This window comes from Coturnix japonica, chromosome 11 (genome assembly GCF_054131305.1).
Source record: "Coturnix japonica strain WE chromosome 11, WE-NBRP24, whole genome shotgun sequence".
NCBI classification, from domain to species: Eukaryota; Metazoa; Chordata; class Aves; order Galliformes; family Phasianidae; genus Coturnix; species Coturnix japonica.
In genome coordinates, this window is record NC_140673.1 from 3,963,710 (window position 1) to 3,989,025 (window position 25,316).

Genomic DNA, 25,316 nt, shown 5'->3' on the forward strand with positions numbered 1-25,316 from the left:
CCAGATCACTGCTTGTGACTAGACTAACAGAGGGTCTTGTTTATCTGTCCTTGTGAATCTTGTCACTGTGAGCTTCATAAGTGTCTTATTTGCACTGCCAAAATTTTGCCCACTCATGACTGCATTTCCATAACTTTTATCTAGAGATTTAGTGAAGGACCAGGTTTGGTTTAAAAGTGCTATCCAGAAAGGATACGATTTTTGTGTAAAAGCATATAAACATGCTATTCCTCGCATTCTTTTGTCTTTTTGTTTTCTCATTTGAAAACACGTAATGGAGCCCATACATTACATTACACTTAACTTCAGTAAGGTTAAAGCCACAGAGCTGCCTGTAACATAAATATAACTTCGAACTAGTTGGTTGGATCAATTTCAACATTAGAAATATTTTTCTTCTCCTTGTTATTGTTGAAACTTGACAGTACCCTCCAGTAATCCTGTAGTATTGCCTGTGCTGCAATATAAGAACCATCATCTCATCTTGAATAAGCTTCTTATTTAAGTTTCTCATCCAAGAATTCCTGCAATGAAAGATCTGTTCATTAGGATTAGTTACTTTAGGGGAAATGGGAGAGCAGAGTAGAAATTGAGACTTCTTGTGTGGAGAAAGCTGTATAGGAAATACTATAAAAGTAAAGAAATAAGAAGTGTCTCACAGAATAATGCAGTTCTTTGCAATGAGTATCTCATCTCTGTATTCAGCGAAAGTGTAACAGTTCAGCTCCCCCTGCTGATCTAAAATAATTGTGCTGCTTTTTTAGAACAGGTAGACTTGTACTTCCCTCTATAGACTTGTTAATCCCTTTTTTAAAAGGAAAAGATAGCAATGATTTAATTTCTAACGTGGCTTCTGACAGTAAATGTTATAAACACGGTAGATAAATTCTTTCCTTCAGGCACTACGATGATATCTTTGACTTACACAATGATGTCTTTCCTTTTTCCTTTGCTTTTTAGAATTGGTCAGCTGGAAGGGATCTGCAAAGATCATCGAGTCCCACTGCCTGAGCAATTCAGAGCTAACTGAGAGTTAAATGTATATTATTGAGGGTGTTATCCAAATACTCCTTGAGCAATGACAGCCACGGGCATTGATCATCTTGCTAGGAACCCTGTTGTAGTGTTTGACAATGAGGGCACTTTTCAGCCTCCTTTTCTCCCAACTAGACAGCACATGTCCTCAGCCCCTCCTTGCAGTACATGCCTTCCAGCCCTGCCAGCAGCTCTGCTGTCCACCTCTGGATGCTTTCAAGTATCTGACCATCCTTTTTTTGTTGTGGAGGCCAGAACTGCACTCAGTACTCAAGGTGCTAAATACAGCAGGAGAATCTCTTCTTTGACTGGCTGGCTACGCTGTGTTTAATGCACCCCAAGATGCATTTTGCCCTCCTGGTATCCAAGGCACACTCATGCTGAGCTGCTGTCACCAGCACCTCCAGGTCCTTGTTTGCTGATCTACTTTCCAGCCATGTATTTCCCAGTCTGCACCTGTGTCCGGCATTACGCTGTCCCAGGTGCAGCACCCAACATCAGTTTTGTTGAATTTCCTGTTGTGAATGGTTGTCCAATGCTCCAGTGCAACTGAGTCATTGATAAAAATATTGGACAGAATTGACTCTAAAATTAAGCTCTATGAGACACTGATAATGACTGGCCACCAGCAAGGTGTAGCCCCATTCACTGTTCTAATATTGATCCAGTTCATCAACCAGCAAAACACAAACCTGTGTATCTCAAAGACAAGCAGTTTATCCATAAGGATACTGTAAGCCCTGTACTGTTATTATGATTCAGTGCTTATTGTCTAAGAAATCCCTAAAGCAGGGGTCAGTTATGTTCTCATTTACAACTGGAACAGGATGCTCAGAACAGCAATCCCAACACCAAGCTGGCCAGAGTTTAAGTTTCTGGACAATATTCTTGAACATATGGTTTGAATTTTAGGTTGTCCTGTGTGGAACAAGAAGATGGACTTGAAAATCCTTTTGGGTCCCTTCTAAATCAAGATTTTTCATAATTCAATGATCCATGAAGTGGGTAAGATTGTCATTGGGTTACTAAAGCAGGACCTTCTCTTTGTGAACCCATGTTGATTATGCATTATAATTGCTTTCTATTTTCTTTAACTGCCTTTTGATATCCCAAAGGATAGTCTTTTCCTTAACTTTTTCAGGGATTGAGGTTAAACTAACAGGTCTGTAACTTCCTGTTTTTTCCTTCAAGCCCTTTTTGTGGATAGGTATAACACTGCCTAGCTTCCAGTTAGCAGGGGCTTCCCCAGACATACAAGACCTTTGGTAACTTATTGAGGGGGTTGAGCTATAGCATCTTTTACCTCCTTCAGTTCTCTGGGGTGAATTCCATTAGGCTTCAGGGACTTATGAAATACTACAACTGGTCCCTTACAGTCTCATCAGCCACAGATAAAAATCACTGTTCCCCTAATTGTGGTCCTCCTAATATGAGGACTGGGCAGCCCAAGTTTTATTGTTACTAACATAAACTTAGGCAAAAAAGCATTAAATAGACATTAAATGCTTCCACTGTTTCCTCATCTTTACTTTTTAGGTAACCATATGCATCAAATATCAGTGCAGTGTTTTCTTTAAGACCCCCTTTTGCTATTGTCAGGCATTAAAATACCTTTCTGTGTTGTCTGACATCACTTTGGCCGCTGTAAACTCAACTTCAGCTTTGACTTTTCTTGTTTTCTCCCTGTAGATGTGAACTGCAGCTCTGTACTTTTTCTATGAAGCCAGACCTCACTTCCAGAGGTCATGTATTTTATTTTTCTGCCCTGGTTGCAGGAGGAGTTCCATGTTCATTCATGTCAGTATTCCTCTCTTGTTTGCCTTGTGACACAATGGGATTGTCTGCTTCCGAGCTTTCAAAAGATTATTCTCAAAAAAATACAAAAAAAAAACCCCCAACTCTCATGGAGCCCTAAATCCTTTAGAGCAGATTCTTATGGGACACTACTAGCCAGCTCCCTGAGAAGCTCAGAGTTTCCTCCCTTAAGGCCCAAAGTGGCAACTCTGATCTTTTTTCAGTTTACATAAAAAAGTTTGCACTTGACTATTTCATGATGTCTGTGGCAAGAGAGCCACCTACCATCACCTCCCCTACAAGTCCTTCATTACTCTCAGTAGATCTAAGTGAGCTCCTAAGTGGCTTCCTTGGCTTACTGTGTTTGTTGCAGGAAGCTTTTTTCTTCAACGTGCTTTAGGACTTGCTTTTCACAGCAGTTGGATATTCCCAGTTTATATATGGGAAGGTAATATCCAGAAAGGATAGAGACAACTGATCCATAGATTTCTCCCATAACTGAATAGCTCATTCCCACAGTTGGGTGGGTGATCAATAGCAGACACCTATGACAACATCTGTTTTACTATTTATCCCTTTAATCTTTACCCAGAGGTTCTCTACCATGCTGTCCCTAACAGCAAGGTCTGTACAGTCTAACCTCTCCTTTACATACAGCATACAGTGCAACACTTCAACCTCACTGGTTCTGCCTAAAGCCTCCTGAACAGCTGATAGTCCTCCACACTATCACTTCAGTTGTGGGACTCATGCTGCCAAGTTTCACCCCAATGATGTCATGATGTTGGGAAAAGGCCAAAACCTTCCAGTTCAAGCAGCTTGTTCCTCATACTGCATGCATCAGTATACAAGCATTTCAGATGTGCTCAATTAAAATGAAGAGTTCTGTGAATCTGCTTAAATAAAACCTGTATTGAGATCTTATCATTGAGATTATGCAATAATTATTGAATGGTGTGAAAACTCAAATACAGAAATGGTATAGAAATGTTAGGAAAAAAGATGAAAAAAAGCACTGGAATCAACTCACTGAATCTGTAATTTGTGCACTTATTTAATTCATTGAACTATCACAAGAAATTAACAGAGGCAGAGTTAGGAATTTGTCATATTGGCTGGCAGATCTTGTAGCTCATAAAGTTCAGCTGTAAAGAGGGAAGTAAATAAGAGGGTCGTAGTTAAAAATAGAAAGCTTGAAATGATTGTCTTTTCTCTATCCTCAGCAAAAATAGATGAGATCTTTTTCCTGATCAATAGGTAGATAAAAGTGTAACGTTTACAATCCTGGACCGGTATCATAACAGATTAATTGGCTTTGACATCAGTGCATGGATTATACTAACTAAACATGTAGCCCACTTGTGGTACTGAAACTGAAGTCTTGAGAGACACACCAAGTTAAATTCACTAAAACATTTTGACAAGAATGGGATCAGTGTGCTTTAACATTGGGCAAAACTTGGCTATTCATAAAAGGTTTAAGAGTTAAAGAGTTGTTAGATAAGCTGTTAAACGAGTTGAATAGTAGGTAACCTTATTCAGCAGTTCATAACCTGATTGATTTTATTTTTATCACATGATTATCTTTTGTGTATGGAAATGTGGAAAATGGAGATCAGAACCACATGATTCAAATTCTACAGCACAAATAAGAACACTCATCCGCAAAATAGAGCTGCAACAAGACCTGGGAGTGATTAGAGATAATGCATTAGCCATCTGCACAATGTCTGCTAGCAGTAAGAAGGTAAACAAAGTCCTGGCATGCATTATGGCTCTAGAAGTGAGATGTATAAATCAGGACTTAAATACATACTGAGCAGTAGGAAAGCATCTTTCAGAATATTCTGGGATTTTCTATTTATGGTATTTTAGGAAGACTAGACTATAGGAAGCTAGAAAACATCAAGAAGCTGCAACAGAAGGTACTTTGACTAACACTGGAAGCAAAGGAAATGTCCCATAAGGAATGGGAAACCAGATTGTTCTGTATACACAAAAGAAACTGAGACCTCAGATCTGAAATACCCTAGAAAGGGAAGACAGATGTTAATGCAAAGTGTTTAAATACAATAACAGCTAACAGAAAAACAAACATAATGGTTAAAATAAAGTTACAGAATAGTACTCTGAAGTAATTTGGACAGAATTAGGGCATTCACAACTAATTGATGCACACTGTATAAAAAATAAACATTAACTTACAGGTGTACTTAGCATGACAGCACTGTGCCCATGAAAGAACTTTAGGAAAGTAGACCAATTAGTCTTCCCATCTTCCAGATAATCTGTCTGTGTAACTGTTACAGAGGCCATTCTTCTCTGGAATTGATTTGTTATAGCTTTGGTGATGCAGAGTTTGTAGGTGACTCAATCTTCAGTTTAGCCCTGTTTTAAAAGATATATTTGCAGTGAAACATAAGGAAACGGATTGTGCCGATCTGAGATGAATGACTGAACTATGCAAAGGTGAGATACAAAAGGAAACTTTATGCCTTGCCTTCTACATAACTTCAGAGTACCTAAATGTAGGAGAAACCGATTGAAAACAGATTTATCAGGAAGATGATGGGAAGCTGTAGGTCCACTTGATATACTGCTAATGTAAATGCGAAACAAAAGCTTCATCTACTGTTTGTAGAATAAATGTCATCTGTTGGAAATTTATTAATAGACAGAACTCCCAGAGTGATTATCTCTGCTAGTTTGACTTTTGAAAGCTGTTGAGGGGAAAAGGCAGGTTGGGGTTGAAGCAAAAACCATAATTCATTATTTGGGGCAATATTCCTTTTAAAAAAGTTTATCTGAGGTTACATTTTGTCAGACAAAGCTGGGTCTCCTGGGATTCTAATATTCATTCTCATGTAGAATGCAGGAACTCATTTTAATTTCATGTGGTACCTTTGATGTTATGTCAATAGTGTTACATTTTTTACTAGAAGAATATGTAATCAGCATTGGTAAGAAGTAGCACCATCTGCTACAAAAATAGGAGTGCAATGGCAAAAGATCATAAAGCAATCTTTTAATAAGAGAGATCTATTTATGTATCAATAGACAGTAATGTATGCTAACAGGGTGAGGAAGAAACATGGAATATGAAGACTAAAGCCTCAAGATTTATGCTACAGACTGGTCTAAATTAGGACCCTCAGTTATTAGGCTCTGCATACAAATTTTCAAACTTTTTCTTAAGGATGAAATTCTGTTTCCACCTAAATCAAGAGCAAATAATGTTTCTCTGCCAAAGATGTAGTAGCAGCTGCTGCTGGAGAAGTCTTCAATCAACCATGTCAATGTGTATTCACATTCAGCAGTCAGAAGTAGGGTGATATGAGGGTTGCTCTGAAAGTAATGTCTCCTCTTTTATGATGTCGACCCATGATGTCAGAGGGAGATGGTGGTGGAATGGCAGTAGAGGTTGAACCTTCTTGCCAATATTGCATTACATGTTCTTGCTGTGTGACAGTAGACAGCAGAAGGGCAGTCTGACAGAATGGTGTTGGGTATGGGAGTGCATATGAAGCAAAGTTGTGGAATTGAATTCCTCCATGCAGAAAAAATGGCACCCATTGACATTCATTAGTGCTTGCTGAATGTTTACGGAGACCAAACAGTGGAGGTGAGCGCAGGAAGTGGTGGGTGGTGCATTTCAGCAGTAGCACCAGTGGGTCACTTCCATTGGTGCAGACTTTCACAAGCATGGCATGTGGGCTCGTGTGCATCACTGGTGAAAATGCATAGCTAATGGTGATGACTATATGTAAAAATGGTGTTTTGTAGTTGAAAATTTGCTCTATCAAATAGTGCTATTGTGCTCAATATAATAGTTGTAGTTTTGGAAATAAACAGGAGACATAACTTTCAAAGCAACACTTGCAGCTTACCAATGTAGAATTGGATTGCTGTGGAGCTTTGGAAAGGTTGTCACTGGAAATGTTTGCTATGGCAATTATTTTCCCAAACATCATTGTCCTCTGTATCCCTGAAAGCTACAATGTACGTGGAACTAGGAGATAAAGTAGTGTTTGTTTCATTAGCAGCATATCCCTTGATGTGTCAGGTTTGGCAATGGTGTCTGTGCCAGACATTGGTGATTGCTTCCTCCATCTGCCTGTCTACCACCTCTCTCTTTTATTTTTGCTCTTAAAGCTGTTAAATAACACAAAGCTTATTTTGGTGTCCTATAGAGTCTCAAAGTTTAGTCACACAGCTAAGGTATAATTGGAGTGCCAATACTTTTAAGATAATTGTATTACAGAGATTCTCATTAAAACTGATGGTTGTATTTGGACCCTGAATATAATTTCTCCATAATCTAACAGGATTTGTGAATCTGCTCACTCCTCTCTTCCTTCACAAGTGGGATGTGACACTTACAGGGGAGCTACCAGACTTGACTGATCACTCTTGATGAAGGGCTTTTGTCACAAACTTCAGTTTTAACAAAATGATGCATTGCTTGGGGATGGTTTAGTCTTCATTTGAATAGAAGAAAAACCTGGTAAAAGGCCATAATGAAAATATCATTTAGATTTTCTTTCCATTTTACGTCTGTAATTTAAACCTTGAAATAGAAACACACTCAGAAACCAAAATTAATTTGGGAGCCTGCACAGATAATTAGATTTGAAGGTGACCAGACAACGTTTAAAATCTTTTTCAGGTTTTTTCAAGCAAATATAGCAAAATGTGCTAAAGAGTAAGCAATATAAGAATACTGTCTGATAGACAGTAATGCCAGATTTTCCTTCTTTGTTATACATAAGCTTGCAAAGGAAAAACACTTTCAACAGCTAATCTATTTCTATGTTCTTCTAAAACACATTTGTGGGTACTGAGAACTATGGCTCTTTATCTCGTAAACTAAACATAAGTTTTATTTTAGAAACAGAGGAGCTCTGTTATCTATTTATTACACAAACAGGAAGCTGAAATTGTGTTCATTACTGGATCAGCACTTAAAGAAAGAAGTCATTGGCAGTCTTTTCAACAACTTGGTTTTATTCAAAAAAGATTGCCATGCTTGTTAATCTCTGATAGCTTAATTTCTGTGACCCTATAAACCTCTCAGTTATTGTTATGGAGGAATCAGGTTTCTAGTAACATACATCCTGAGTATGAAACAGAAAGCATCTTAACAACTGGAGAACAGTAGGTAGTTAAAGACAACAAAAGAACCCTGATTTCTCACCCATCTTGACCTTGACTATGTGCTGAGAAATCAGTTGTAAAAAAGACAACAAAAACAAGGAACTGCTAAAGTACTCGCTCACATCTGAGTTACAGAGATCAGTTCCAGTACTCAGAAGATGGGAGAAATTGCTGGAAGATAAATGACATTATTATCATATCAAAATACAGCATCAGATATTGTGGAGTTTTAGTATGGGTAAGTAGAAGGAGAGCTTTTAAAGATACCTTGTCCAGGACCCTTTCCAATGTAATAAGCAATATTAAGAAAGTATGAGAATCAATTGGACGAAGATGCCTCTCAAGATTACTCCTCCAAATCTAGAGCTTCTTTACCTGCAGTAAGTACTCAGCAAGTGACTAATAGATGACTTCTTGAAACTTTACATTTCTCAAGACTGAGAGACTTGCTGATAGCTTGCTAACTTATTGTATTATACTGGGGGACATTAGGGATTAATTTCACACAGAATCCTTTAGACATAAACCATTGATCAGAACATCCATTCTAACTTTGTGACTCAGTGAGAGGGTCTCCCAAGACTTTTGTCTGGTCATCTATCAGTGACCTCAGGTGACCTCAACTAGGAGGGAAACACAGTGAGTGCAGACACAGAGAGGCAGTGCAGACTCTTCACCAGCGGCTGGAGCAGGGACATGGGTTGGTCACACTTCATGTGCCTAGTGCCAACTGCTTGAGGAGCCTAGTATCTATACCTTTCCAACCTGGTGTGCATGCATATTCTCTAACAAACTTTAAGCTGGGCTTATGTCAAACTTAAGCCAGTGCATAGCAAGGGCCTCAGATCTGGGTCAGGTATCAGGCACACAGGGGGCTTGTGCTGGTACAGACAGGACTTGTGAACGTGGTGTTCATAAGGTATGAGTATGTGAGTGCCTGCATGAAGCAAACTGAACTAGCTGGCATGTAGATGATGTGTGAAATGGAAAAGAGGGCCTGACATCTGTGCAGGGGTGATGAGTGGAGAGAGGGTCTCTGGGATACATCTGCAGCTTTACCACCAGTGATAAAGGAGAAGCAGCAGCTGTGTCCCCAGCCTGGGTAGATATCTGGGGTCCCTGGGCACCACACTGGGCCCCATCAGCCAGACACAAGTAGTCCCCAAGGCCACCTGGTAGAGATGGCAGCGCTCCTTACCTCACTTAACAGTTTAACTTTCAGTCAGATGTAGTCTGAGTCACCCTTGGGATAGCAGCAATAACTGCTTAAAATTATATGCAGGTTTCAAGTACATCTATAAGTCTGAGGGAGTGTAGGCACTCTTACCTACTTGGCTTTCAAGAGGATGCTGCTGGGTTTCCCAGGTCAGTACTGCATAATCACAGCTATTTTACACCAACGATAATGATCACAGGTGAAGACTATTCTGTTAATTGCCTTCATTCTGTTCAACAACTAGTTAAAACCTGCAAGGGCAAAATACAGAACTGTGTGTTATCTGTTTGGCATACTGAAGCTCTCTGTTCATTACAGCCAGCAAAAAAAGAAGCATGCAGAATTAGAAGAGCACCTATTTGGTGTGCTTGTAGGTAAGTCAAATCCACCTCCACACAAGAAGGAAAAGTGATGAAGCTGGCCATGAAGAAAGTCGTAAGTGATTCGGTCTAGAAAAAAATATATTTATATATCATCTTGATAATTCTAATCTGAGCAAGTGTGCTTTGCAGTGTAAACCAGTGCTTATTTTTTTAAGAATGCAGAGATCTCTCTTTTAAAACTCTCTCTATTCACACACTAATATCTTCCCTGGTATACATCCCAACACCAAAACAGCTGGTACTGTGTGTGCTTCAGACTGACTGACAGGGAAGAAGATATTCCCCACACCATCTTCTCCTGCCTGCCAAAGCATCCAAGAACTAAGGAGAGGAGAAATATTCTATGGCTCCCCTTATATACCCTGAGGAAGTTTAGCCAGAAATGAACTGGATTTTGCTCAAGCGTTCGCATAAGAACTTGGTCACCTAGAGGTGATGTGGGAGGAACTTCTCTTGGCTCTGTTGCTGTCATCATACCAAGACACTCTTGTAAGCTTCTTTTAATATAAAGCCTCTATTTTCTATTGGCTTCCTCTTTGGAAGATAATGATCTTGGCAAAATGTTTACCTAGACTTCCTTACGCAAAGAACTATCATGATAATGCACTTTCTCAAGGATGTAATTTTAGCCAGTAAAAAAGAAATGTGTGATTTCAGACAGGGAAAATACTACTGTTGCAATTTTTCTTTTATTGTCTTAGCAGTTATGAAGGAAGAAATACATGACTCAGTTGATCTGCACATACTGTTGCAGTTTGGTCAGGCAAAATATTCTGAGATGTCTTCTGGGTTAATACTTATCTTTGGAGACTGGTATTATGAGCTAAATTAAGACAGCATGCAATTAACATTTATATGCACAATAACTTAAAATTGTAGTCGAATATAGCCTACAGAAGGCCATAAGACAACTGGTTTTAATTCAGAAATCTTAAGATAGTGTAGGTAGTGTCCAGATAAACATGCCAGTACTGCTTGCTTTGTTCCTCTAAATATACTGTTACTTTGCCAATTTTCTAGAGCAATGGAATCACAGAATCACAGAATTATCAAGGTTGGAAAAGACCTAGAAGATCATCTAGTCCAACCATCACCAATACTTCCAGGCTAAATCATATTCCTCAGCACCACATCCAAGCGTTTCTTGAACACTCCCATGGTCGGTGACTCCACCACCTCCCTGGGCAGTGCATTCCAGTGCCTGACTACTCTTTCCGAAAAGTAATACTTCCTAATGTCCAGCCTGAATCTCCCCTGATGCAGCTTAAAACCATTCCCTCTAGTTCTATCACTGATTACACAAGAGAAGAGGCCAACCCCCAGCTCACTACAACCCCTCTTCAGGAAGTTATAGAGAACTATAAGGTCTCCCCTGAGCCTCCTCTTCTCCAGGCTGAACATTCCCAGCTCCCTCAGCCGCTCCTCGTAAGGCCTGTGCTCCAGACCACTCACCAGCTTCGTAGCCCTCCTCTGAACACGTTCCAGGGTCGCAATGTCTTTCTTGCAGTGAGGGGCCCAAAACTGAACACAGTACTCAAGCGCGGCCTCACCAATGCCAAGTACAGAGGAACAATTACCTCCCTGTTCCTGCTAGTAACACTGTTTTTGATGCAAGCATGGAGTATTGTAGAGTACTAAAGTAGAAGACAAAATAGATTCTGCAAAGCAACATGCAATTCAATCCTTCAACCCTAACCCAAGTGTGGTAATTAGCAGGAATACTGGGATACTTTATTGATCCCACAGCCACAAGCCAATATTTTCTTATATATATTGAGAATATGAAATCACTTTGTGAGAACTTATTCTAGAAGTGTAAAAATCCTGTTATCTCCATGCACATAAATAGAGCTTGTATTTAAAAAAGGGTTAAAGCACTTTCCATCCTCAGGTTATGTTGCAAACTTTGTCTTTAGTAAAGGAGAAGCTTCCTAAAACACAGGCACTCAAGGAAATCATATTCTGCATACAGTAGTAAAAGGAGAAAAAGAGCCAGAAAGACAGTATTTTTCTTTGCTGATGGTATCCTAATAAACCATAAACTGTACTAAAATGCAGCAATGTCCAAGTATGTTTTGCTCCTCCCGTACTGACAGGCCTGGAAATGTTGGCAATAAATTTAAGCTGTACAGCTACATTCCAGTATCTTCTAATTTATCTGCAGAGTGTCAGCCTCTATTAGTTGGCATTGACCAAAACAGGGCATAAAAGGACAGATGTACCAATTTTGTACTTCATTTACACATTGGAAAAGAACAAGATTCTTTCTCCTCCTCTGTGAAGATTTAAATAGCCACTGACTTTAGCAAACAAATACGTGAGAGGCATAAGGATGCTTCATAAGGTTCTAATCTGGAATTAGTATGGAATAATTTTATTTTTAAAAAAAAGAGAAATAGTTAATTCCAATGTTTATTTTCAAATCATGTGGTCTCCAAATTATTTCAGCTAAAAATAAAAGCAATTATGAGAAAAGAACATATGGGTTTTTAAGCTCATTTAAATTATTTATTTATTTATTTATTATTAATGTGTGCACGGATGGTTTTGCACACAGCTACAGTTTCTGGTGGTATGTAGCATCTACGTTTGTTTATTTTGGAAGAACTGAAAGTAAAATCAAGGAAATGAATGGAACACAAGATGCTTCCTTTTGTTCCTGATGGTGGTAGCTCTGTTGCCTTCCCTCTATGAAGTATATACAGAGATGCAGTAGATCTGATCTGTGCATTCTGGGGTACAGCAGTTGCTATACTTTTCAAGTGATAAGTAAGAAGACCATGTCCTTAGTCATGTATGAATAATTTTAGGTTCTTTCTTGCTCATCTAATAAACCAAGATGGGAAATAAAAACAAAACAGTCTTAAAACATGAGCATCTTCCCTGGACAAATCTCAGGGCAGCATAGCCATGCCCTTGGAAAAAAAGTATTTTGCTGATGATTGATAATAATAAAATAACAGTAATTGGATTTTTGGAAGGAAAATATTTCATTTGATCAGAATTTTTTTTTTTTCTGGGTTTGTGGTTGTTTGTTTTTCCAGAAAAGAAAGTTAATTGTGTTTCATTAAAACTTTTTTTTAATGATTTCTTCCCAGCTAAGACCCTTCTAACAGTTTTTCACATTTCTTGAGCAGTGGACCGTCTTTCTAAGTTCTTCTCTACAAGACACATTTTCTGAAACATTTATAACCACAGTCTAGCCTGAGATGGAAACAGATGTTGAATTAGTATATTTTGACACTATTTGTTGTTGAAAAAAAATAAGAAATGATAAATTAAGATTGTCAAGGGGAAGATTAAAATAATATATTCAAACTGGAGCTGAACTTGGCAGGGGGCACAAAGAATAATAAGAAGAGATTCTGCAGGTACATGAGTCAGAAGAGGAAGACTAAAAACAGTGTACTCTCTCTGATAAGCAAGATGGGGGAATTGGTGACAGCATACAAAGGGAAGGCTGAGATACTCAACAATGGGGTCTTCTATGGGGTCTGATGGGATGCATCCCAAAGTCATGATGAAACTGGATGATGTAGTTGCCAAGGCGCTCTCCACTACATTTGAAAAGTCATGGCAAACAGGTGGAAACCAATGACTAAAAACAGGAGGAAATTGCACCTATTTTTAAAAGGATAGATAGACAGACCCTTGCATTAACTCAAATAACAAAACTCTCTAGAAGTACACATCATAACAATAAATATATAAATAACTAAGCAAAGTCCACCTGTTTGGTGCAGTCATATATGTTAATAACACTGCTTTAAAATAGTCAGAAGTGCCATCTGCTGCTACATACAAGAATCACTCTCTCAGTCATCTCTGGGTGGAAAGGAACTCATGTTTAAGCAGTAGCATCTGTGTTTCTAGGAAAACAATGGACTCAATATTCAGTTCATACCAAAGTCAGATGTAGTCTACTCATTCAATTTACTTTTAATTGTAACGTAACCTTACACAAGCACATTTTTCATAGCTTCTCTTAATATGTAATATGTTTACAAGGGCTTTACAATCTACAAGATCTGTTCCAAAACTAATGCCTTCTATTTTCTTATTTTGGCCCACAGTGTCAGAGGCAGATGCTGGTGGGATGGCAGCAGAGGTTTAACCTTCCCACAAACATCTCATTACATGTTGTTGCTTTTTGACAGATGGCAGCAGAGAGGCAGTCTGACAGAATGGAGTCCAACATGGAAGTGTTCATGGTGCAAATGTATGCAACTGAATTCCTTGATGAGGAAAAAAAACAAAAGAATTTACAATGATAAACTCAAAATAAAACTCCATGAAGGAAAATCACTTATCAGATGGGTCTAGAGGAAAATTCAGCAAACTAAAATACCTTGAGTTAGATGTCCATGGAATTGATCTTGCAGCAAGAGTTTAACGTTGTCAAGTGCCTAAGCACAGCTGTTCAACTTCTCTGTTACTACTGTTCTGTTTTACCCATTGCAATTCCTCCACCTGCTGCTATCTCATCTGTGATCCTCCTGGCACTACCTCTAAGAACAGCTACAAAATCCTAGCCTTACCAGCAGGTAAAATACAACAATATCCCAATCAGGAAAGTTTCTTATAGTGCCTTCGCATTTTCAGAAGGTAGATGCTAGCTGAATTCCCCTTTCCACAGTGAAAATTTATTTACCTAGAAACAAGCTTTTCAGTATCGTGAACAGTGAAAGTTCGTGTCAATTTTACTTAGTTTCAAGTCAAAAGATAGGACTGAAAAGTAGAACTCATCAAAGGCAACAAGTTATGTCTGTGTCGGTAAGGCACTATGCCAGATGAAAGAAAAAGTGCCAATATGTTTTTTGTGTTGCATATGTTAGTCATATCATAGAAGAAAGCAGAAATATGTCTATGTCAATGTTTTGCAGCCCATCTGGAACATCATCTTTGACTTTTATGATGTGAGAAGAAGTTGAAATTAGCAAGATACGCTGCATGGATAAAGGACGATGAGCCAAAGTATGCAGTATTTAGAGCATGATCAAGGAACAGTAGAAGAAAGGATTCAGCCTGAAAAGTCACATATATACAAAGGCTGCATCCTGCAGGAGGTACTTAAGAATGGAAAAAGGTTAACAGAGTAAACGTGGGTGTGACACCACCAGCAGTTAGCTGGCTAGCAATGGAATCTATCGGTGCTGCTCCAAAAGTCACCAGTGTTTGTGTCAATAAGGTATGAGAAATTGTGTTTGTGTCAATAAGGTATGAGAAATTGTAGGGTACATGTGAAGCTGAAGCTCCTGCTTCTCATAGAATCAAAGAATCATTAAGGTTGAAAAATACTTCTAAGATCACCAAGTCAACCCCCCTATCCCCACCGTGCCCACTGGCCATGTCACTGTGCCACACCTCCACCATCACCTCCAGGGATGGTGACCCCCCAGCTCCCTGAGCAGCCTGTACCAGTGCATCACCGCTCCTTCTGAGAAGAACTTGTTTGTAATATCCAAGCTGAGGATGCTCAAGGAGGGGATCCTGCAGTGCTAGAAAAAGAAACATGGGCTAGTAAGGGACAGCTCCAGAGATATATAATTGTATTTATATGACTGTCTGCATACTGGAAATTTCTTTGGACTAATCATGAATGAGTTTTAGAAATTTATATATTTGACAGCTGATGAATACCTAGTAATGTGGTTTGTACATTGTTTTACTGATATTAATCTCGAATGCATAGCTCTGTGATTGCCATTTAATTTTTTAATAACAAAAAAAAAGACAGTAAACAACTTGGATGCCAATCTGAGCTGAGCTATGTGAGCAGGGTAGTTTATTTTCTCATTGCATTCTACGGCTTCCGTATCAAGTATGGCTGGCATGGGCACCAGTTATATTTGGTAGTGCTCTAGGAAGCCCTGTGAGGGATTATTTACTCTACTCCTTGGCACATCTGTTTTTATAATACGACCATAAGTTCTGTCACCAATTTCATTTCTGCAGTGTGAAGTGGTGATGACAGGCAGATCTTCAGTTCCCTGCAGTTTTGTAGTTAGCGGAATTTACCACTGAACTACTGCATGTTGAGGAAAAATATTCCAGAATCCACACACTGATTATATACAAGTTATTTCTATTTGTAAAAGTAAACTCTTCATAGTGCTAGTAGTGAACCTGATGATAAAATAATGCTTGCAGAAAGACTGCAGAGCTGTTCTCTTTTTAGACTGCCAGGATGAAAGCTTGTAAAAAAAGTTTTGTCACCCTCTTGTAGATGCTGTGTGCAACTATCCCTACAACGCACTCTCCAGCACTGCCCATTGCAGATCCGAGTGGATTTCTGGGTGATGGCAGGAAGGGAAAGGGACTGGCTTGTTTGTGAAATAGAGTTCAAAAAGCCATTTTCCTTTCTCCAGGTGTAGGATGGGAGCTTGAGAGGACTTTCCATATTACAGGAGCATCCCCATTCTTTCTGTTAGGATGTACACCTCAAAATAATTAATAATTTAATAACATATTTGTAATGTTTATGTTGCTTCACACTACTGCACCAGCAAAAGCAGTCCAGTCCTGCCAAACTACCAAAGCCTCCGGCCTCAACCTAGTTAACCTGATGAGGAATTAGTGACAAAGCAAATTAGTCATGGACACAAGTACAACACTGATATCCTGCTATATTATGGGACAAATGGGAATTTCAGTGCTAACACACTTATATAAGATGAATTCCTGAGCTCCTGTCATACAGAAACTGTCCCAGACAGGCTGTGCCTCTGGCTGTGTGTCTTCACAGGAGCAGCTGAGCTGATGGCCATGACAGACCCCACTGTTTGTCAAGAGGAGAGCGTTAGTGTAAAGGTGAATAACTGCATTACCTGAAGCATGTGATCCTACTCTCTGCAGACACAACTGACAGTGTTCCCAAATACTTTTGCCCAATGCTCTGTGGATATTTGCAGACTCCTACAAAAGCAGCAGCCTGCATGAATCATGTTCTGTGCAGCTTCAGTGAGGCAAGAATAAATCAACTAAATCTAAACCCACAAGCTTTTAAATTCATATTGATTTTACCCCAGTTCATATTTTGATACTGTGTCCTGCAGGTTTTCTCTGACCTGGATGCAGTTTCACTCTTGTTCGTTCTTGTTCATTTCTCAGTTTTCACAGCAGACGACATTCTATTTGATCTTTTCGCACTTGCACTTTAGAGATGTGTGAAGGACAGCTGACACTAATGCTTGACTGATCTCGACCATGTTCTGCACTGATCTGCCAAAAAACTGCAACCTCCACCTGTTCCAGAATTACCTGAGGCTACACAAAACTATTATGATCCAGGGGGCATAACCCTCTATAAATACAAATGTGAGAAACTAGAAAGGTTTTAAGTACCTTAAGGCAATCGCAGACTTAGACTTGTGATTTGATAAAAAATGGGCACTGTCTTCCATGTTGATACACAATTTCTGGTCTGTAGTGCTTGGGTATAGTGTATGTGTATATGTCTATATATATATATATAGACTTGGGTATATATATATTATTACTTGGGTAGGTGCTCAGTGCAAATAGAACAACAGCAAAAAATAATGTCAGAAATTCTGGTTTCTTTTTTATTTTTTTCCTTCATACTTTGGATCCTTGGACCAATAATTGGATATATGATAAATTAGAACTCCTTGACGTCTTGGGCTAATCCCTAAAACCCCAGCTAACAGTTTTACACTGAGTATCTTTAGCCCCTATTTTTCAGAACAGGGAGAATGAGAGCATTTGTTTGAGGGCAAAAGGGGACATTATTTAGAGCTGTTCAGGAGACATCTAGAGTGGTGTGCTTCGGAAATGCTGCATGGAGAGTGGCTTCTGGGAAGAGGTCTGTCTGCTCTGAATTGCTGCAGCATGGCAATTGCTGTAATTGGGAGAATTAAGCTGAGCTCCCTCTACTATGGTCTCAGTGGACATATCTTCGGTTTCCTTTGGTAAGTGTGTTCTATGGCAATTTAAAGTGAAGAAAAAAAAAACAAAGTGCATAAGGAGGGCGAATTTAATTGCTTCTGTTGTTTTTGTGAAAATAGAAGCTCTTCAGAGTCCCTTTAGTGATCCATAGGTACTATTTATGAATGCTGAGCTTTATTTCTAATTGGAGCCACTGATAATGAAGTTATTTTATTTATTGCTGCATTGACATACTATTTCATATTTTACTACAGGTTAACAGATTCAGTTTGTTTTAGTCATTAACAGATAAAAAGTGGAAACTCTGAATCCTCATAGAAGAACATTTTCTTATCTTTTTAAAAAGACTTTACATGAGGAAGGCAATTGTAAGGGTAATTTATACTATCAAGAGTTTTTATGGTGTAAATAATGTATGTGATTATGTTCTTTCACCCTAGCAAGACACAAGCAAAAGAAAGACATCTTTCACCGTTGAATGACACAAGCAGGATCTAAGCAGTTTTTTCTCTTCCTATGCATGTGATATGGGTCCTTCAATACCTCCTACCCATGTGAGACACTTCCTCTTTGCTCCAGCCTATTTCTTCCCTTCTAGCCCACAGGATGCAATAGTAGGACACACATCTAGGGAGAACTGTTTCTAGCTTAGGCTAATGGCAAATACATGTTACTCAGTTCTGTGGGTTGTGCATGCATTTAAATTTGTTGATCTTCTTTCCCTTTTTCTTTTCAGATTAAAACAAATACTACTAGTCTTTTTTCCTTTTCTTTTTTGTTTTTTGTTTGTTTGTTTGTTTTGTTTTGTTTTTAAATGTTTTTTCTTTCTTTTTCCCCCTCACAGTTGTCTCCTGGTGTCCCCAGTGTGAATTGCATACATCATTACACCGCAGTTAGAGACGTGCTATAGATCATCTGTTCTTCATTTATGAATGATTAGCCATTCTCTTTTTGAAACACTGCTGGGAAGCAGTCTTTGATCCTGATTGCCTTTGGCTAGACCTCCAGACGTTGGCTTAGATAGAAATTTTGATCCTAGACTAAAAATGAACAAGTGTTAGAAACAAATGTGCTTTTATCCATAGAAAGGATATAGGGTCAAACTTTACTCTGGGCTCTCAACACAACTCAACTCAGAAGGAATGTAAAGAAAGGCAATTATTGATTTACTAGGACAGGTTGCTCTTGAATCATCAGCATGCCACATTCACCATTCATTAGGAATTGTTTGCTAAATTCAGAATGCTGTCTTTTTGGTGTGGGGCAGAAGGATTGAGTACTTTAGTGATATGAGATGCTTCATTTTAAAGAACAGCAAGCTATGGATGTACGTGAACTGTTTCTGATTACAGTGGAAGTATTATCTTTCTAATTAATATATTTACTGACTGAATACATTTATACAGCTTTATATTTTGCCATTATTGTTTTCTCATCATTTTCTCCTGCAAGATTTTGTTGTAAGTAGTTGAATGACCATCCTGTTGTTTTTGTTTGGCCTGGATAATAAGGTAAGCAGAAGACATTCAGCATGCTTTCACATATGAATTCTTTGGTACAACACAGGATATTCCAACTGAGTTCTTTTGCAGAAGAAAGATAGAAGTTTTCTACCCAAAGTCTGTCTTTATTTTAAGATCTCTTAAGAATAACAAACAATACTTTTCACATTGGCACATATTGGAAAATGAGTTTCCAGCCAATCAAAACGAGCTAGAATGTAACTTATTCTGGTGGATATTGTAAAAATCTGGAATCACTTTCTAACAGTGTGAAGTATTGGATCTTTCTTTGTACAGTCATAGAATTTATGTTTGCTGCAGGGAGAGATTTTAATTGATTTCCTGTTCCTGCTTTTCTTTCTGTTGTTTTGGTTGGCTGGTTGTTGTTGTTTTATTTTCATTGGCTACATATTATTTTGTCCTTTGATTTAATGAAATTTAACACTGGTGACTGTGAAAGTTTATAACTTTCCTTTTCTGTTTTCTTGTGTTTGCAGGTCTGCTGAAAAAACAAAACAAAACAAAACAAAACAAAACAAACCTTTTGGACAACATGTTGGCCATAAACCAGCAGTGTGCCCTCATGGCCAAAAAGGCCAATGGCATTTTGGGGTGTATTAAAAAGAGCATGTCCAGCAGGTCGAGGGAGGTGATCCTGGAATACTGTGTCCAATATCACGTCTCAAATTTTTAATCTAAAAGTTCATTTAAATTAGCATTTATATGAACTCTCTTGTGATTTGAAACTGTGCTAAGTGACCATCTTCATTCCTAAATTCTGCCATTTCTCTGAAAACTATCATTTGTTAGAGAACACTAGAGACCTTTATGAAGTCCACTGAGCAGAGGCAGCTGAGCTGTGAAAGAAATTATTACATAGACTGGGATTTACTAGTTAATTAAAAATTACTGTGAAGCAAATTACTTTTCTTAGCCTATCTCCAAGTGTGTAAACATGTGTCAGTTCTCTGCAAACTTAATTATTTTACATTACATGGCAATCTGATATGATTTGATGGTCATTCTTAGCTCTGTATTGATTAGCAATGCTACATCATTTTGAAATGCAGACTGTTAAGGCTTTTATTTTCCTATGAGAACTTGTGAGCATATTGACTTAGAATATTTTCTGTTTCATTGTTTTGTTTTTTTTCTGTAGCAAAATTGTTCTCATTGAGATATTATTTAATAGTTCATAACTCCTACATTAATATGAAATAGCAATTGATTTCTACTTGTACTTGAATACTGCAGGCTACAAATTTAAATATATTTAATGCCCTGTTAATGATACATCTTTGGAAATACTAAGAGAAGCATCTGAGTCATCACTGTTTGCTAATGTATCCTTGCATGTTTACAGGATATTTACTCAAACCATGTTGGCTATATTAAAACCTAACCAGTTTCTATAGGAAGAATTAGAGTTTCTTTCCACACAGATTTTATATGCGACTCTTAGATATAGAATTAATCAAAGAATCATGGAATCAGCAAGGTTGAAAAAGACCTCCAAGATCATCCGGTCCAACTATCCTTCTACCACCAATATTACCCACTAAACCATGTCTCTCAGTACAACATCTATGGTTTCTTGAAAACCCCTAGGGACAATGACTCAACCACCTCCCTGGACCGCCATATACTGATATGAAAAATGTGGTATTGACTCAGTGACAGAAAACATCTCAGTTAGAGCAACACACATTCAACTATGAGAGATAATAATGTATTCCATCATGTCTTTTTAAATGTTTTAAAATTCTTACTGTTGAAGTTATAAGTAAAATGTATTTGTATTCCCTTTCAAATTGTTTGCATTGCAGTCTTTTCTCCACGCAGATCATGGATCTTAATTTTCTTTTTCTCCTTTACTATTAGTCCTTAGCTCTGTTTTTATCTAGCACCTCTGATTTCTCTTTCCTAGATAAATATAGTTACCTCATTCCAGTCCAGTGTACCTTGTCTCTTCATTGTCTCTAAATTTATTCACAACAACAACAAATAAAATAAAAAATAAAAGAGAACTTCCAGAGTTTCCCAGTAAACTTTCCCATAGCCCTCACACTGTATTTTGCTCACTGGCTTTCTGAAAGTCCCTTAAGACTATTTCCATTCCTGTGTGCATGTATAATTAACTCCCAGATTTTTAAATAGTCCAATATAATCAGTATTTCACATAGACAATAAAGCTTTCCCATCATCAATATGTAGAGGTGGTGCTTTAGCAGGATTGACTCTTTGCAATTTCAGCCTACACTGGGGATGTTCTTGTACCCTTGGGGAGAGGGGGCTGCATTCCAAGTATCCCCAGTTGCCTGCACGTTGTCTACAATTACTGCTATGCAGGCGTGCCTTTTTCTAACTGATTCTTCTACAGCTTCTCCCAGAGCAGCAGAAAGTTCTGTACATAATGGGAAGAAACAAGGTGTAATTACTATTTTATGGCTTAAAACCCAGACCTAACTGCACTAAAACAATGATAGTAGTTGGTAATATCGCAACTTTACCAACAACACGATCAACAGTGTTTTGTAACAAAGCCAAGAGTAAATGCATAAATAATACAAGACTCCATCCAGTGTTTTTGCAAGAGATGGATGTTGAAACACGTGAGATAAATTATTTATGTCATATTTCCTTAGCTTTATATCTGTGTTTCAGATTTGTAGAGGAATTGCTTTTAATATGCATTGACAGACTCATTACTGTGTAAATAAAATGAATGATATGACATCTCTGCAGCTAAAGTGACATTTTAGATGGATGGACCAGGATACAGTTTAGAAGGCAGTGATAGCTTGTAGATTTATAATGAAAACAGCAACCAATGCCTGTAAAATTCTACAGTTTTTAAGTTTGCATCCTAATAACTCACATATATCAAAAACTGACATTTTATTAAAGTTTAGGCAAGCCCGTGGGTTTAGATTCATAAAATTACGTTAAATAGTCTTAATGAGATTGGGAAATGGTTCTTCGAGAGATTTGGAGGTGGTGTTCTATTCACCCCTCAGTAAGAATGCTTATTGAAAAGGGGAAAAAAAACAAAAGCAACCCTCTGGGGAATTTAAATATTTTAGTGTTTTTATCATTTATCTCACACTGCTTTCCAATGTTTTTCTACACTTTTTTAGAAAATGTACATTATATTGCTGAACTATTAAACTGAAGAAAAACGACATTCTATAATAGGAAGACAGTTCTTATTGATTATGTCTTTTTAATACTTGAACAGAATTCTGTTATTGAATTATTGCTTTTATAAATACATATTAACATGTGACAAATGTTTGTTGACTGCTTTTTATGTATAAATCCTGTTTTGGGAAACTAATTCAGCACAGAGATTTCTTGAGATCTCATTCTGATCCATTTCTTACACTTCTTATGTCATGTATCCTCAGTCAAGTTTAGTTATATCCATTTTTATCAAGGTCCATAAAATCAATCTTACAGTATTTTTATGATTGTATGTTTATATTGTACAGTTGGAAATGCACCGTGTCGTTATGATTTACATATTTGTATTAACAATAGCTGCATGAATTACCTCAATAATACATCTCCAGTCACAAGACACATTCCCCAAAACCACCTTGGAACCCAGTACAATTGCCACGGTTTTCTAGGAATTGCTCAGCTGGGTAGGGGATAACCGTGGGCATAAGCAGTTTTAGTCCTGAGCATCTGCTGTTTATTTCACACCTACATTTTCTTTTTTGTCAGAAATTTATAAGGGGAGGTTAGTGAAGAAGTGCTTTATTTGTACATTAGAAGTTAGTGGCTCATAACAGATTTGTGCTTACATATGTTTATTGCAGCTCCTGAGGTCTGTAGAGAGTTGGTGTTTGTGAAATGCATAAATGATATACATCTGCGGAGATTCACCATCAAAATGCAGAAGTTGATATCCACTTGAGTATGATTTACTTTATCTGAAAGTAAACTAAAAAGGTACAGCCATCCAAACGATCTGATCTGTTTTGGTATAGTTTAGTTTAATTTGAAATGAGGAATAATTTGTATCATTGTTTATTTTGTTTTTGAGTTTATCCCAAATGCTTTCCTACATTTACTTTTCTGTAGTGGCATAGGAGACTTATTAGGGGTCATCAGCAGTCAGTCACTTAATCTGAAATAATGGATTGTCATCCAGCATTTTCACACACAGCTCCCTCTGTAGAACCTCTGAAGGAGAGGTATGGGCAAGAGAGAATATTATCAGACCTTCCTCATTCATAGGTGTAAAGGACAGAGAAACGTATTAGTAAACAGAATTCCCAAAGAACAGGAAGAGAGTGGGTGGAGAATAAACAGAGAGTAAGTAGCGATCTTAGAACAAAAAGAGGCTCAGTTTATTACTGACCCATTGTTAGTCAAATTATTTTTGTAACCTTTCTTTAAAATTGAAAAAAAGTGGAATGTTTCCTATCTTTAAGTCAAACTCTGTTAAAAACAATACAAAATATAGTGGTTGGTAGGTAGCATGCTTTTGTATAAAAGAACTGTAAACTAACTGTAACTCCAAACCTTTGTTTTTTAAAGTTAAAACTAAGCAAAAACAGTCAAAAAAAAACTCCTATCTTTGAAGGAAAAATGGTAACAGCTGCTGCTGCAAAATTATGTGTAATAAGAGCACTGTGTGCTGTTTTTGCAGAGCATCAACGTTATTGAAGTTCATCTTTTTTTCTTTCTCTTTTCTAGCGTCTGGGGATACAGAAGATATGGTAGCAATTATAAGAGAGGTTTAGAAAAGCTATACAATAGCAGTTTTGACATTTCATTCTATTCTCTTATTATTTGTCTCTGAAATAGCATACACTACACAGAAGAAAAAACATTGTTAAGAACACTGTATTGAGGAGAGGAATCAACTTTTTACTCATGTAGATAGTGTTAGGACAAGGGGGAATTGTTTTAAGCTCAGGGAGGGAAGGTTTAGATTGGATGTCAGGAGGAAGTTCTTCACAGATTGATGAGGTGCTGGAACAGGCTACTCAGAGAGGCTGTGGATGCCCCATCACTGGAGGTATTCAAGATCAGCTTGGATGGGGCCCTGGGCAACCTGGTCTGGTACCAGATCTGGAGGTTGGTGGCCCTGCCTGTGGCAGGAGGTAGGAAGGTGATGATCCTTTCCAACCCATTCCAAGCTATTCTATGATTCTATGATGGTTTGGTGACAAAGGAGTAATTATTCTTTCTGGGACACTAAGAAAATGCTGGAAAAACTTGATTCACTGGACATGGTCCTCTCCCCTAGTGGCATCCAAAGCATCCAAAAGCAGGCAACAAAGGTGGCAAAATGACTAGAGGCCATGAAGAGTGACATGTTTGTTCAGCTTGAAGAAGAGGAAAATGATTATGTCACTTATGTCAGTGTCTTCATGAGGGGGAACAGAAAGGGCAGTACTGATTTCTGTGGTAGTGATAGGCCCTGGCATGAAGCTCTTTCAGGGGAAATTCAGATTATGTGTTAAGAAAAAGTTATTCACATAGAGGTGGTGAAGCACCATGACAAATCCCTGCAGGGAAGTGGTCATTACTCAAGAAGTTTTCAAGAAGAATTTAGATTGTTCTTAAAGATATAGTTTAACTTGCAGGTTACCCTTTGTGGAGTCAGGAGTTGAACTTGATGACTTTCGTGGAGCCTTCCCAACTCAGGATATTCTCTGGGTTTATTTTTACATTTTGGTTTCCTAGTAAGATTTTGTCAATGAAATAGCCTTCCATAGGATAACTTCTATGTGAACTCATGCAAAATGGTAAAGAGCTCAAAATGCATGATGGGAACAAATGGAAATATGGAAAATTCTATCTAAGCATTATAAAACTTGGTTTATATATTTATTTGTTTGTTTATTTGTTTTTACTGCTTAAGAGTGGCCAAACATTTGAATGGGATGTCAAGAAAGATCATGGAGTCTCCATTCCTGGAAACACTAAAAAACTCAGGGAACACAGTCCTGAGCAACAGACTTAATCAATGGTGTTAAATCAGATGATCTCCAAAAGGTCTTTCCAACCTCAACTATTCTCTGGAGAATAGTGAGAGACAACAGTTATACAACTGCTAAAATGTGGAGTTAATGAAAGGCAACAATTTGACACTATTACTATTGCTCAATTCTTTGAATGTAGTACACAGTTAAAATATACGGGAACTCAAACAGGCCTAAAATCCTTTTGTCTAAATTTAGCACTTAATTCTCCATACATTTTTCAGCAAAAATAAGAACAGATTTGTTAATATCTCACCTTAGTGTTCCTAGCAGAAGCAATGCTTATAAAACATTTACCTGTAAGTATTCCTATTTACTATGC

At 37.9% G+C, this 25,316-nt stretch overlaps 1 protein-coding gene across 8 annotated transcripts in view; it reads left to right on the forward strand.

Moving 5' to 3' along the window:
* The window catches only part of LOC107317312 (uncharacterized), a 35,290-nt gene extending 14,348 nt beyond the window's left edge, over positions 1 to 20,942 (forward strand). For 3 of the 8 annotated variants that reach the window (XR_014932947.1, XR_014932949.1, XR_014932945.1), the window contains exons 3-4: positions 9,518 to 9,573; positions 14,466 to 15,093. The gene's annotated coding sequence lies outside the window, so the exon portion shown is untranslated. Of the gene's footprint in view, positions 1 to 1,947; positions 2,041 to 2,724; positions 2,804 to 9,517; positions 9,574 to 14,465; positions 15,094 to 19,489 lie in introns of those variants that run through there. The other 5 variants (XR_014932946.1, XR_014932948.1, XR_014932944.1 and 2 more) reach the window with 3 other exon arrangements.
* Positions 20,943 to 25,316: the final 4,374 nt, after the last annotated feature.